This window comes from Eulemur rufifrons, chromosome 29 (genome assembly GCF_041146395.1).
Source record: "Eulemur rufifrons isolate Redbay chromosome 29, OSU_ERuf_1, whole genome shotgun sequence".
NCBI classification, from domain to species: domain Eukaryota; kingdom Metazoa; phylum Chordata; class Mammalia; order Primates; family Lemuridae; genus Eulemur; species Eulemur rufifrons.
The window spans coordinates 78,709,105-78,725,170 of NC_091011.1; the positions used below are offsets into that span (position 1 = coordinate 78,709,105).

At 37.0% G+C, this 16,066-nt stretch overlaps 1 protein-coding gene and 1 pseudogene across 1 annotated transcript in view; both read left to right on the top strand.

Annotated features, from left to right (window-relative positions):
* The window catches only part of SND1 (staphylococcal nuclease and tudor domain containing 1), a 423,230-nt gene that overhangs the window by 107,923 nt on the left and 299,241 nt on the right, over positions 1–16,066 (top strand). The window lies entirely within an intron of this gene.
* LOC138377642 (U5 spliceosomal RNA) lies at positions 3,961–4,066 on the top strand (annotated as a pseudogene).

Consider the following 16,066-nt stretch of genomic DNA (forward strand, 5'->3'; position numbering starts at 1 on the left):
GTGAGAGTATGAAGTATTTTAATAGTGCAATTTGGCTTTTCATGGTCCTTAACTCTGGAAGGAACTCCACATTCTCATTAGGCTTCTGATGTTACTCAATTGCAGATGCTGCCGAAGGCTTCCTTTGTACTGGGCCGCCATCTTCAGTTTGCTTGGTGTAGAGTAGAATAACAAAACCAAACCAAAGCAGAACCTTGATACGCATGTAGCAGGCTGTGGTTATTATCAGAATGTCTTTTAATGTTTGTATATTTGAGCTCTCGTTGAGCTGATTTTCACAAAAAATCTTGTTTTTTTTGCATTTCTGTGTCAAAGTGAAGGATTTGGAATCAGAAAAAGAATAATTTCTAAGTTGGTACCAAATGATGTTTCCAGGACTGGTTTGTAGGATCAGATGTGAGTTTTTCAAATTGGAACCTTTTCTAATGGGCCCCTGGGAAATGTCTTAGCTAAATTGCAACGGTGACTGGTGAAGTCGATCGAGGTAAATTGCTCCCACTGCTGAGGGTTCTGAAATCAGGCAGTGGAAGCTAAAATTTCAGGGGAAATCGGGCAGAACCATTGCAGATGGTTTCCCCTTTGAATAGAGAAAGGGGTTGGTGTCCCTGTTGATGAATGGAAGGAGATTAAAGTCTGATTTTTGCAATGAATTGGTAACATGCTCTTTGGCAGAGTAAAGGGAAATTTATGAGAAGACTATCAGAATCAGTTAGGTGATTATTTTCAATATTGGCTACAAATGACATCTGAGAACACACCATGATGCCATGGACTCTAGTGGTTTGTAGTAGAAAAATAGCACCAAGAGACTTTTTGTGGTGGTTACCCTCAGTGAGCTCAGAAGTTGAGGGATTGCCTAGGAGCTTTCGAATTTCTATTTAATAATCAACTACTGAGCACTTTTTATTTACACTTAAAAAAATGGACCTGGCTAGTTTTGACTGTTTATGGTGGTATGTTAGAATAGAGGTCATCAAGCATTTGTGATTGGCATTCTGATGACTTACTTGGGTTATGTCTCACTCAGACATCTACTTCGTGTTTAGGAAATCCCTTAAGCTCTGTGCAAAATGGGAATAATAAAATATCACAGAATTGTGTGACAATGTTAGAGCCTTTGTAACTGGTAAAACTTGATACTAACAACACCTGTCTGTGCATTTTTCTCAATCTCTGGTAAGTGCAGAGAGTACTGAATTAGAGGTCAACCCTTTTAAATCCTTCTATTAAAGATTTTGAGGCTGAGGCCTGGAGAAAATTTCTTGTGTTTTAGCTCTCCGACTCTTGGAAATTCTTCCTTTGTAGAAGTTTTAGAAGATCACATCTTTCATTTGTCAAGGAGAATAAAGGATGTGATGACTCCTGTAGCTGATGAGAATTGTGGGTCCATCACTTGTGTGGGCTGAACTTAATATAATTAATAGGTTCGTAGCTCTCCCAGACCCATTATAAGATCATATTTTGCCCCATTTCTCATTTTTTTTTTTTTTTCCTTTCTTTTCCTTCTTCTTTTGTTTTCTTTGTTGAGACAATATCTCATTCTGTTGCCTGGGCTAGAGTGCAGTGGTGTCATCATAGCTCACTGCAACCTCAAACTCCTGGGCTCAAGTGATCCTCCTGCCTCAGCCTCCTATGTAGTTGGGATTATAGGTGCATGCCGCCACTCCTGGCTAATTTTCTGGGTTTTTTTGTAGAGATGGGTTGCTCAGGTTGGTCTCAAGCAGTCCTTTTAAGGTGTTAGGATTACAGGTGAGAACCACTGTACCTGGCCCTTGTTTATTTATCTGTAAGCATTTGGATGTTTATTTAGCATTCACATTTTAATATAACTTGGATGAACTTAGAATGATACGATTAGAAAACCAAAATTCATGTATAATGCCAGCCATGGTGTGAATGTGTCCCTCCAAATTCATGTGCTGGAAACTTTTAATCCCCAATGTTAACAATACTGGGAGGCATAGGGCTTTTTGGAAGGTGTTTAGATCCTCAGAGCTCTGCCCTCGTGAGTGGATTAATGCCCATATATAAGTGGTTGACAGAGGGAGTTTGGTCTCTTATTCGCCACTTCTGTCTCTTCTGCCATGTGAGGGCAGCAACAGTTTTCCCTCTCTCTGGAGGTTATAGCAACAAGGTGCCATCAGAGAAGCAAAGATTGGACTCTTACCAGACATTGAACCCACGAGTGCCCTGATCTTGGTCTTCCAGTTGCCAAAACTGTGAGAAATAAATGCCTGTTCTTTATAAATTACTCAGTGTCAGGCATTCTATTATAGTGTCACAAATGGACTAAGACAATGCTAAAGGTGGAAATTACCATAGGTTTACTATGATGTTATCACCTCTTTGCCCTCCAGGAATTAAGCCTTTGGATTACTGATGGGTTTATTTTGGGTTGTGTGAACTCTCCTCCTGATCACTATTTAATAATCCCTTTCTAACTATCTCAGAATTGTTCTTGCCGAAAATTTGGTGCAACTAAATATTTTCCTGTTTTCCTCACCACTGTTTGTATCTAATTTAGGCTGAGTTCCTCCAGGCTCTAGTGCCTATGTTTTGTGGATTGTAAAGTGCTGTGTACTTTTATAGCCTCTATAAATAACAAAATATAGCTCATGGCAATAACACTGTGGTACCCTAGATGTTTAGAGATAGTGTGTGTTAGAAAGATGGGGAGAGAGAGACATATATCTCGGGTATAAAATGTCTAGCATGCAAAACTATTCATCATCACATACTCATCTAGATTGCTTCTGATTTTTGTTCATTTGTTAGTAGATGACATCCCCTTATCTTTGGGACATTTTCATACATAGAAACTAGATGTGGTACTGTTCCCTTCTTCTCTCACTGTCCTGTCCCTGTTCCTTCCTCCATTTTAAAGTAGTAGAGATGAAGTAGAGAAAGGTTGGTTCACAGTATGGTGAGATTTCCAACCAGATGCTTGCCTGCTGGGGGCCCAGCTTCCTATCCTGGTCTTCCTGTTTTGTTTCAGTTGATCACCACAGCTGCCTTTTTGTATTTGGGAGATGTGAAGCTAGGAGCTAGAAGCTATTTCTATTAGCCCTGTCAATATAGTTTGATAAAATGCAAATGTCTTTAAAATGGTAGAGTTCCAATTAAAAGGCTCCAGCAGGGAGTCTGTTTTGATAATGAAAGTGATTAAGAAGGCTCTATTTTTTCCCGTTGGTATGAATGTTCAGCTAAAATGGTTTGTCTTTCTGTCTGTAATTGGACTCTGCTAATGAGAGTCTAATAACTCTTAGGTGCTAATAATGATTCTAACAAATCTATTAGTTCTCTTTGGTGATCAATGCTAGGGACCAGAAGGACCCAATTTCTGGATGGTAGTGTCACAAGGTACTTAATGCCATCAATTTCCTTTTTTCCATCGTTCTAAGGAATCAACAGGTGTAAAAGATTATTGTCCTTTAATTCTGCAATCTAGGTACATCGTAGGTCTGAGTAAAGCCAAACATATGTGGGTTATCAGTGTTTATGTTTGGAATTGCCCTCAAAACCTGCAATTTATAATAGACCTTGAAGCTTTGGTTTTGGTATGAAGGGTGTGGGGGTGCGGAATAAATGCATCCACAGAATTCATTGAAGACTAGGCACCATCTGAAACTTAATTTCTAGAACATTCCATCTGTTCAACCCTTCCATACATACCTGGCAGCCCCATGGAACAGCATGGAAGAGGATTTCCTGGTAAAATTGGGCTAGATAATTGAATATGCTATAGCTCCACAGCAGCATAATCTGGGATGTGTACTGAGCTAGAATAGTTGGCAGGGTTGGGCTATCTCTCAGCACCTCGTTAACAGCCTGTCACCCTCCATCTTTCCTTATTAGAGGCAGTGTTTGTGTTCTCTGATTGTAATCAAAGTCTGTCTTTTCAATCTTGTTCACTGTTCATTCTCAAAGGACCTTATACTTTTCCCTTAATAAAACCTGTGGATACTCTGGCTTTTCTTCAGAGTGCATAAATCTTTCGTCTTTTACTGAAGATTTTCGTGGAGAGGAAATTTTAATGAATTTCTTGAGGCCTTGCTTTGTCAGGGCTAGTATAAAAAAACAAACGCTTGTGAGGCAGAATATGCCTCTCTAGTAGGAGAGGATTACAGAGGGATTAGACAGGCAAGTAACTGCTTTGGGCATGCTCAGGGACTCAGAATGATCACCAAACATGCTTTGTTATATGGGTTCCTGATCTCTCATCTTACAGTTGTGGCCTTGTCAGTGTAGCCATCTGAATGGAATCATTGGGACTATTATGGAACAGAGAAGTTTTCTATGGTGTTGATTGTTTAGGAATATTTTCAAATGAAAGAATAAAACTGACTCAAAATTTGGAGGTGATGAGTCTTGTCTTTGTGTGAATGTTCCTGCAGTTGGAAGAGCTATTTTTCTGTGGTTTCAAACTTATATAGATGGTGTTCATATTCTCTGTAGCTAATCAAATAGGGAAGTTTTGGTTTTTTATGTAAATATCAGAATAACAAAGTATAGTAGAGTTGTATCTTACTGTGGAGTCTAAGGTCAGAGTATGAGATGAAAATTGTATATAGTGAAAATTACCGATGAAAATCCATTCAATGTCATTTTGCTCAAACTGAAGTGCTTCAGGGTAGGGTGGTCAGATGCACTCTCTAGGATCAGGAACACTTTATAGTCAAGTCCTTTCTCTTTCGAGTGGAACTGGGAGGTCGCAGGGGTGTATAGATAGCCAGCAATGTTTAAAGTAATTTTCCCTCCTTCCCCAACCCCTCCTCCTCAGTCTTTCTCTCCGAGAGAATACAGTTATACACCAATAAGTTAATTATGTGTGTACGGCAAATTCTTTTGTCTTCATTGCACCTCTGGAGTTTATAATTAATTGCCTCTGGAGAAGTAAATACCATATGATTTGTGTAGGTATTAGGAGATTGAACTGGGGATAGACAAGGTCTTGATACTGCTGGTAAAAATATGTCAGCTGCAGATGCAGAATTAAAAGTGGTCAAGAGAGAGAGAGAGAGAGAGAGAGAGAGAGTGTTTGGGTTTGTTTCTCGAGTCCCAGAAGCACCAGGTAGTGTGTTTTAGAAGTGACGGTTCTTAAACTCTTCCTCAGGGTGGTGATTAATCAGAAGCCCAGGTTATTTGTCCCCAGTTCAAGGAGGTGGATGTCCCCAGGTCAGGGAGGTGGATGCTCATCTTTGACACAGGCAGGATGCAAACATGTTCACTCAGCCCTGTTGAATTCTTTGTGCCATTACATGGTGACTTCTCCTACCTAGAATGTTGAGTCACTGCTGAATTCAGAGGACTGTTTTGGTTTCTCTTTAGCAATCAGTCTGGTTACTTCTTTTTCTGGCAATCCCTCTTTGGTTTCTCTTCTGTTAGGTATATTCTGAGCAGCTTCAGTTCCTAGTCTGGGTCTGTGTTCCATGTATCTTTTTCCTGAGTTGAGTTCTTTGAAATGTGTTCCTTTTTTCCCCTTGCATAATGTTGATGGAATCTTTTTTTTCTTTTAATCTGGGTTTGTGTGTGTATATATGCATGTGTATATATATATTTTTTTTAATATAGAATTCCATATATATTTATCTTTTCTTTTCCTTTTCCATTACAAAGGCAGCTGTAGTAACCGGAACAGTGCCCTTTTGTAGGCCAGTGCTGGAGTGTGCATTGCTTAATCCTCTATTGCTTTTTAAACTCTCAGCCTATAATGAATTAAATAGTTTTTGACTCTTCCTGATAAGAATATTTATGGGTCAGGCTGGCAGAATTCCACAGAAGCACGTTAGTGTCTCTTTGGAGTTGATGCATTTATGGAGAGGCATCCTTCTGAATGGAGGGAAATGGAAATGCTTAGGGACCTCTTGCTGCCGCCTAGCCTTCCAACTTTATGCCACTCAACGTCACCAGTGTGCAGGGTGGCAGGCAGTGAATGCTAAGGCCCAGAAGATCTTAAACCTGCAGAATTATGTGCATTCATTGCTCAGATATTTCTTTAGCACCTCTATAGGACTTAAATATTTTTCAGTACCATGTTAGCTACCAAGGGGTGGGAATACAAAGATGTTTTTTTAAAGTAAATGGGGACAGTGGGTGGATGAGTCAGGATAAAATACAAATAAATACAGCAAGGTAAAATAAAAGTGTTTGGAGAGAGGCACAAAAGCAAAATACCAAAGAAATTCAGAAGAAGATTTTTCTTTTCTTCACTGGGAAAAGAAAAAGCTATCCTCCTATAGCTTGATAGTGCTATAATTGGTACTAATGATAAGTAGCACATACCATTTTGCGTGTTTATCCTGTGCCAGGTACTGAGCTAAGAGCTTTACTTGCACTATCTAATTGATTACTGACAAAGTCAAAGCCCTGTGAGGTATAGGTTTTATTTTTATTTTTGCATGTCAGGACCTGAGGCTTGGAAAGGTTAAATTATTTGCACAGGGTCAAATAGCTGATAAGTGGAACCTTTGGGAATAGAACCCAGTTCTGGCCCAAAGGCTGTACTTGTAGCTACTACATCTTATTCTTTAAATTCTCTTGATTTTCACTTCAGTGCTTTATCTAGGTCACCAATTCTTTCAATTAAAAAACTGTGGTGGAATGAATGTGTTGAGTAATTTGTGTTGTGGTCAATGCTTACTGCTATTTCATGCTATACACTTAATCGCTTCTATACGCTTATTGCTTAATTACATAAAATACAGTAGTCCCTTTATCATCTTTCTGCAAAAGTGCCCCTTATTTACTGTGATATAGGCAGATCAAAAAGCAAGAGAGTGCTAGTTTTTAATTTTGGTGGCCAGAGGTTATTTTTGGTAATGTTTTCTTTATGAGTGCACTGATATCTCATTGGTCAAAGCATGTGTCTGGTTGGAATGCAACTATTCAGCATGGACGCATCAAACAGCTGTCACTGTGTAGCATCTTTTCCAGGCACCAGGATGACATCTGGACTCAGTATTTTGGTGTAAGAGAAATGGATCTTGCTAATCGTGTTGTCACAGGATCATACATCAAACAGAGCTGGGGGCTGTGTGTGTCTGCCAATTGCCTTCTGATCATTATTCACCCTGAGTTAATGCAAAGAAAATGATCAGCTTGGGGGCCACAGGCTAATTCTTGGTGTATGTGTACTACTGGTTTTTCAAGGGACCAAATTTAAATTTTTTTAATTTCCCTGGATTGGTAAAAGTAACTCGAATGGGTGACGTTTGGCCAAGCTGTAAGCTAGTTAGGTGCCTTCTGTGTTCGTGTTCTTCCAAATGGTTGGCACAGTATACTGTTAACTCTTTGAGGTCCACTTGCAGGTAGAGTAATTATACTCAATATTAATGTGAATCATAACAAATGCATTTAAAGAGTGGGATTAACTATTTAATATAAACTAGGTTTTGCCAATAAGATTTTTCAACTGTGACAGATGAAAAAAACTTTTTTATTTCCTGCTTTCTTGTCCTTATTGGAGAAATACCAAATTTCTTTAATTCTTAAAAATAGTCCCCTGCCCCTTAACATCTCTGAATTTGTGATGAAACTTATAGTGATAATTGATGGTGGCGTATAACAAAATACTGCATCTTAAAATAAGTGAGATCTAGGTTTGATATAGTGTGTCTTACAAAAAAGTGGAGCCTTAGATTTCATTAAATATGATGGCTCTATTATGCATCATTATTTGGTTTTAACCCCCACTTTCATCTTTATTTCTAGTGACTTGGTAGATTGCTCAGCAGATTTGGAACACCTGAGTTCTATCTATTTAAAAAGATGTGTTATTCACTGTTTATCACTGGCATTTTTTATACCCATCAGATAATGTACATTAACACTTCAGAGTTGATGTAATATTTGAGAGTTGTGATAGAAAAGATGCTGATTTAAGTGCATTGGAAACATAGTCTTCTCGAATATAATTTTAGCCCCTCAGTGCAGAGGGGCATTGGAGGAGGGGAGTGCAGAATATATGTTAGTGAAAACTCATTTAGATCTAACGCTGTTTGCATTCACCAAGATAAAGAAAGAGCAGTCACTGCATCCTTGAATCTTAAGAGACTTAAACCTGGAAGAGATCCTGAGAGTATGTGCTTTTTCTCACTAATCAAAATGAGGTTTAAGTACTTCAGATGAATGGCGCTTTTCCATGTGAACAAAAGTTTAGTATTTCCTCACCCATTCTATAAGAATAGTTTCCTGTACTCACAAAACCTTTACTATTGATAGTGGTGCCTTCAGTTCTAGAGAGATGTTTCTTTATTAGTACTATTATTATTATTTTTAAATCAGGTATAATGTCTGTGTTTAATTTTTCTCCCTTATACATGGTCATTTTTAGGTTTGGAAGACATGGAGTGTATTAGATTTGGTGTTTGTTTGCACCAGATCTAGATCTGCTCCTAAAATATAACCATATTTTGTCTCATTATCAGAAATTATAAAAAAAATTCCTCTGGTTTCTCATCTGTGCCACCACAATGCAGAATGTTAAAAGGGTATATTAGAGGACCATTCTGACACTTGTTTACATGCCACATAAAATTAAACAAATTATGAAATATGTAGTTGTTTTTTTTTTAATTACAAAAGAGTATACTAAACAAATATCTCCAGCTACTATTTTGCAGACAAATTCTATGAACCAGAGACATTTGTTTGATACATTTGCTTTGGTAGCAGAATGCACCCTCAGTCATCTGTCACCAAAGTGTCAGTCTCTGAATTTATTTGAATGTTGGATGATTAATGTAACTGTCTTCATTTTCTTCCTTATCGATAGAGTAGGTATCATTATTTAATTTCAGCTAGTAGGTATTAATATATTTCACTGTTTAATAACAAACATTTTGTTTTCCACTTGAAAATCTAGAGAATGGGCACTAAGTTTTTATTTTCCACATTATGTTAATTTTATTTGATTAGCACATACTAGACACTGAATGAGAAGCCACAGCTCTGCACTAAGAGTACATTGTAACAATAGTGTTGTCTGTATATGTAAATAAGTGTATACATAAACATATTAAAGATTATAAAATACCTTTAAAATGATACTTTGAAAGGACAAGACTAATACCCCCTTAGAAGCAATTCACTTTTGACTTAAACAAGCTATATTTTTCCTTTTTTTTTTTAGCTCCCAAAATTCAAATAATATATTTGAGAATGAAAATTATTAATGAGAGGGCGTTAGGATGGAATAATTGTTGGGGTGTTTGTTGCAAATGTAATTTTGAAATTAGAAAAAAGAAACAAAAAGGAAACCAATTTTTGCATTTTGCCAGCCATTTTAAGGTTTCTTGATTCAGTGTGAAATGACCATCACCAAGTATTTAGAAGTGAAGATATTTCTTGCTGTGTTAACTGAGCTCTCACTCTTCCTCACTACTTCCTCCTTGAAGAATGAAAAGATATGTTAAAATCCTACATGTGATTGTGACATTATTTGGAAATACAGTTATGGGCCACATAACAACATTTCGGCCACATATATTGTGGTAGTTCCATGAGATTATAATAAGCTGAAAAATTCCTATTGCCTACTGACATTGTCGTAGCTGTGGTAATGTCATAGCACAACACATTACTCATGTGTTTCTGGTGATGCTAGTGCTACTGTGCTACCAGTCATCTAATGATAATAAACAGCTATTTGTTGGTTTATGTATTTAATGTACTGTACTTTTTATCATTTTAGAATGTACTCTATCTACTTATATCTTCTTTATATACTTATATAAAAGTTAACTGTAAAACAGCCTCAGATCCTTCAGAAGGTATTCTAGAAGAAGTCCTTGTTATAACAGATGACACCTCCATACATGTTATTGCTCCTGAAGACCTTCCAGTGGGGCAAGATGTGGAAGTAGAAGACAGTGATATTGATGATCCTGACCCTGTGTAGGCGTAGGCTAATGTATGTGTTTGTGTCTTAGTTTTAAAGCAAAATGTGTACAAAGTAAAAAATAAATAATTTGAAAAATAGAAAAAAGCTTATATAAGGATATAAAGACAAAATATTTTTGTATACCTGTACAATGTATATTTTAAGCTAAGTGTTATAAAAGAGTCAAAAATTTTAAAAAGTTGAGTTTATAAAGTAAAAAAATTACAGTAAACTAAGGGTAATTTATTGTTGAAGAAAAATTTTTTTTTTATAAATTTAGTGTTGCCTAAGTGTGCAGTTTTTGTAAAGTCTACAGTAGTGTATAGTAGTGTACTAGGCCTTCACATTCACTCACCACTCACTCACTGACTCATTCAGAGCAACTTCCAGTACCACAAGCTCCATTTGTGGTAAGTGCCTTATACAGGTGCTCCATTTTTTATCTTTTATACCGTATTTTTACTGTACCTTTTTTAGGTTTAGACATGATTAGATATACAAATACTTGCCATTGTGTTACAACTATTTAGCACCGTAGAGTCTTTCCAGTTGTTATCACATTCAGATGAGGTCATATTGGCCCAGGGTGGGCCCTAAATCCAGTGGTTGTTGTCCTCATAAAAATAGGTTAGGACACAGAGATACACAGAGGGAAGAAAGCCATGTGATGATGGAGGCAGAAATTGGAACGATACGTTAACAAGCCAAGGAATGCCAGCAACCACAAGAAGTTAGAAGAGGCAAGGAAGGACTCCCCAAGAGCCTTTAGAGGGAGCATGGCCCTGTCAACACTTCAATTTCTGACTTAAGCCACCCAGTTTGTGGTAATTTGTTGTGGCAGCCCTTGGAAACCAATCTTTCCCCCACCCCACTTTTTTTTTTTTTTTTTTTTTTTGGAGACAGAGTCTTCCTCTGTTGCCCAGGTAGAGTGCAGTGGCCCATCATAGCTCACTGTAACCTCCAACTCCTGGGCTTAGGGAATCCTCTGGCCTCTGCCTCCTGAGTAGCTGGGACTACAGGCATGTGCCACAATGCCCAGCTAATTTTTCTGTTTTCAGTAGAGACGGGGTCTCGTTATTACCCAGGCTGGTCTTAAACTCCTGAGCTCAAGCAATCCTCCTGCCTCGGCCTCCCAGAGTGCTAGGATTACAGGTGTGAACCACTGCCCCCCCCCCCCCATAACAGTTTACTTTTTGTGATTAAGAATGACTTAACTTTTTATAACAACAACAGTAAACACACACACTCACACACACACACACACACACACCTATACAGGATTTTTAAGTGAACATCACATATGTGAAGGGTGTTCATTTGGGTTTCCAAAGTGTTGCTTTGAATGTTTCAATAGATCATAAAAGAACTGTTGTTTCTGGAAATTGTTAGACTGGGCTAATTTCCAAACATTGTTATCCTTCCTGTGTAGAAGGTTTCCCTTCATGTTTCACCCCTAAGGAGCACTCTAGTTGCCCTCGTAAAATTAAAAAAACATTTCTCTACTTTCTCTGTTTGTATCTCTTCCTGTTTTCCAAGTATCTTGTTATTCTAAGTATATTCTCTCATGTTGGTGCTGGTGAGACTTTTGCTTGAGAATGATAAATGTAGAACAGAGATATACATCTTATGAGATGTAGCCATTTATTTTGTATTGTATATGTTGCATACATTTTGTGTACATGTATTACATGTATATGCATCTTGTACTTTATACTGTATTTAAAATACATTATAAAAGTTAAAAAGTGGTATACCTGTATAGGGCACTTACCATGAGTGGAAGCTTACAGGACTGGAATTTGTTCTGGATGAGTCAGTGAGTGAGTGTGAAGGCCTAGGACATTACTGTACATGTATGAAAATGTCTCTTCATTATGATCATGGCCAAACTCTCCTCCAGCTCCTATTTCTAGTAAATAAGAATGTCTCCTTACATTAACTAACTCTGTAAGTGTCAGAATTAAAAAACAAAAAAGGTAATTAAGCAAAACTCCAAAGATCTTAAACTTTATGTAGATGACTCTAAACTTCTGATCATTGTGGCCAATATATGCACATTACAATGTAATCTGACATTTACAACTGCTTTATTGGGATTTAATTGATATGCAAGGAAACAACACATATTTAAAGTGTACAGTTTGGTGAGGATTGAGAAATGAATATAACCATGAAACCATCGCTGCAAATAAGATAGTGAACATATTCTTTATCCCCAAGAAGTTTTCTTATATCCTTTTGTATTCTCTCCCTTCTGCCCCTTCTGTACACTCCCCAACCACTGATCTGCTTTCTGTCACTATAGATTATTTTGCATTTGCCAGTATTATATAAGTAAAAGCATACAGTATGTACTGTTTTAATTTGGCTTCTTTCACACAGCTATTTAAGAAATGTATCCATGTTGTAGTGTATATCAATAGTTATTTCTTTTTGTTCCTGAGCATTATTCCTTTGTATGAATCCATCAGGGTTTGTTTATTCATTTACCTGTTGGTGGTTATTTGGACTTTTTACAGTTGTTTTCAATTTTTGGCTGTTTACAGATAATGCTGCTATGAACATTTGTGTACAAATGTTTACGTGGACATATTTTTCCTTGTCTCTTGGGTAAATACCCTGGAGTGGAATGGTTGGATCATGTGGTAGGTGTTGACACTGTTCTTTCTAATTCTTTCTGATGGCTCTTTCCCTGGTTTCACTTGATTGACTTTTGCGTGCTCATGGGCTGATCAGTACTCTGCTTGAGGGAGGGCCCTTTGCAGATCTCAGAGATCTCTCTCTCTCTATGCTACACTATTCTCCCTGTTACTTTGTGCCATGAACTCTAGCCATCTTGGTCTCCCCACACCGTGTCTGTTTCCACTAGAGGTTCTCACAAGGCAGTAAGCTGGGACAATTGTAGGGCACATTTGTTTCCTGTCTTTTAAGGATCATTGTCCTTGGTTGTCTATTACCCAGTGCCTTGAAAACCGTATGCTGTCCTCTCATACACACACACCCCATTTAGGCAGGAGGATGTACATTTTGGATGGCAAACAGAAGTTCAGGAGTTCCACACTTTTCTTGAATTACTGCACTTTAAATTTTATACATGTACATATGTATGTGCATACATATGTATATTAGGTTAATATACTATTTCCTTATTCCTTTATTCTAGACTTTAATTTTCTTAATACGTTAAACATGTACTTTTCGCCCTAGTTTGGATTATTTATTATAGAACTATATCCCATGCAATGTACTCTATTTGTGTGATGGGTACACTAAAAACCCAGATGTCACCACTACACAATTAATTCATCCACATGACCAGAAACCACTTGTACCCCTAAATCTATTGCAATATAAATTTTTTTTGAAAGTTTTTTTAAACAAATTTAGAAAAAGAGATCAACAAAAATATATTTATACTTTTTAAAAAAATTTTTTACCCATGTAGTTAACCTATACTGGTAACCTTTATTTCTTCATGTATGTTTGAGTTACTATCTTGTGTCCTTTCATATTAGCCTGGAGGATTTCCTTTAGTATTTCTTATAGGACAGGTCTGATAGCAATAAGTATTCTCAGTTTTTGTTTATATGGGACTGTATTAATTTCTTCTTTATATTTTAGTGTTAAAATTTTATGGTTTATAAAATGTTTCAGTTATAACAACAAAATAAGGAACTATATCCCTAAAGTAGTTTAATAGGTTGAAGGATATATGCTAATTTTATGTTGCACCTCATAAATTTTTTAAATTTCTTTTATATAATCCAGTTTTCTTTTTTTTAAGACAGGATCTGATGCTGTTTCCCAGGTTAAGCTGTAGTAACGACATCATAGCTCACTGCAGCCTCAAACTCCTAGGCTCAAGTAATCCTCCCACCCCAGCCCCTCAAGTAGTTGGGGCTACAGGTGCACACCACCATGCCTGGCAAATTCCTCTATTTTTTTTGTAGAGATAGGGTCTCGCTATGTTGCTAAGGCTGGTGATGAACTCCTGGTCTCAAGCAATCCTTCCAGCCCGGCGTCCCAAAGTGCTAGGATTACAGCAGGTATGAGTCACCATGCCCGGCCATAATCCAGTTTTCTTTTGCCATTATTTTTGTTAGATTTCTTATATTGATAGGACCTTAAAATGGTTTTAATTTGCCTATAATATTGCTAGTAAGGATGTACATTTTTTATGTAACAATTTACCACATTTTATTTTACTTTGTGTAAACATTTTTCTACTTTGATTAAAGTAGAAGAATTATTTTATTGGCTATATAGTTTCATCTTTCTTGCGTGGCTTTTATATGAGTTTAATTATTTGTTTACTTTCCTATATTTGGATATTCTATTTTAAAAATACATTTCACTTTCTAGAACTTTTTATTTTTATATTCTAGAACATTAGTCTTGCCTCTCATGTTACCAGTTTACATGGTAAATTTATTATTTTTCCACAGCTGGGCTTAAATCTTTCTTAAATCTTACTTTCTCCATCCTATCCCTCATTTGTTTATTTGTTTAATGCTTCAGTCTATGATATAAGTGGAAATTTATTGCAATGCCATGAAACAAATAATGTTCTTTTTAGATACCAACTCTCTTGATATAGTCATAATTGGTGTCTTGTCTTATTTTAGTCCAGCCTAAACTATCCTTTTAAAACTGCTTGTTGAAAGCTGGTTTATTTCTTTCAACAAGCTGTTCCTTTGAATCAGTCATATAGATACTTATAAGCCTACTGAAGTTTGAAAGTTTCCTAGTCACAAAAACACTTTGTACCTAGTGTTGTTTAGTATAAAAGTTTAATAATCTCTGAAAATGAAAATTGGCTTTAACATGGACATTCCGTGAGGTATGAAAGATCTGGCTGGAATACTCCTTAAGTTTAATGTCTTTGTTAATTTATATATAAATACATATGCAAAGTGTGTGTGGACCTAGGTTTGAATAGCAGTAACAGACATCTGTTGATGGCGCTCCCTAGGTGCCACACACTGCTTTTAGGTTGTCTTCTGTTTTGTGTTGCTATGACAGAATACCAGAGGCTAGGTAATATATAAAGAAAAGGGGTTTATTTAGCTCGAGTTTCTGCAGGCTGAGAAGTTCAAGGGGGCATGTTGCTGTCATCAACACAGCTTCTGGTGAGGGCTTTCATGGTATGTCACAAAATGGTGGAAGGTCATAGGGGAAGTGAACATGTGGCAAGAGGTAAAACCTGAGGGGAGCTCCAGCTCTTGAGGGAACTAGTCCATTCCCACGAGAACTAATGCAGTCTTGCCAGAGAACTCACTACCTAGAGAAGGGCTCCAAGCCATTCGTGAGAGACCCAACCCCCTGACCCAACCAGCTTCCACTAGGCCCCATCTCAACATGAGTATTGGTGGGGACAAACAAACCATAGCATAAGCACTTGACAAATATTTGTAGATTTAATTCTAATAGTATGTGACTGAAAGGACTTACTATTTCCAGTTACAGACTGAGAAGATAGAGGCACAAATAGTTCAGTAAACTCGCCCAAGATAATGACAGTAATAAGTGGCAGCTAGTTAAGTTTGGGGGAAAAATGTATTATCTGACTGTTCCCTGTTTTCAGTCTGTAACTGCAGTGTAAAGAAAAGGATGAATAGCTAGAAAACCGTGTGTTTATTGAAGTTAAAAACTAGTCATAAAAGTTAACAGTAGTCACAGAGCACAGGTTTCATGAGCATAAACAGATAGGACTCTGCCGAATACTGACCTTTAGGTATGAAAAAAATGTTATTGATACATTGTTAACCTTGAATGATACTGTACAATTGTCCTCATATTGGCTAGCTTTTCTTTTAAAATCTGAGATACTATTTCACAGGAAATTGAACATTGTTAGGATGATAATCTGTATCATCTTAATATAAATTTACTGTTGTACATAATAGAAGCTTACTGGTCTATGTAATGATCAGTCATTTCTAACTCTACTTTCTATTAATAATCACGACATGAATTTATATTGACCCTTTCATGTTTTGGCCAGACTGGCACAAAGTCCTCATCTCATTGGCTCCTGTCCTGTTGTTTGTTTTAGGGCAAAACCTGGTAGAATCTGAGTAATTAATTTATTTGTTTGAGTTGATCTTAAACACATTACATAGCTCTTGAACTTGCTTTAATAAAAGGAGCAGCTATTTTTATTATGATTTTTATATGCCAACTTTA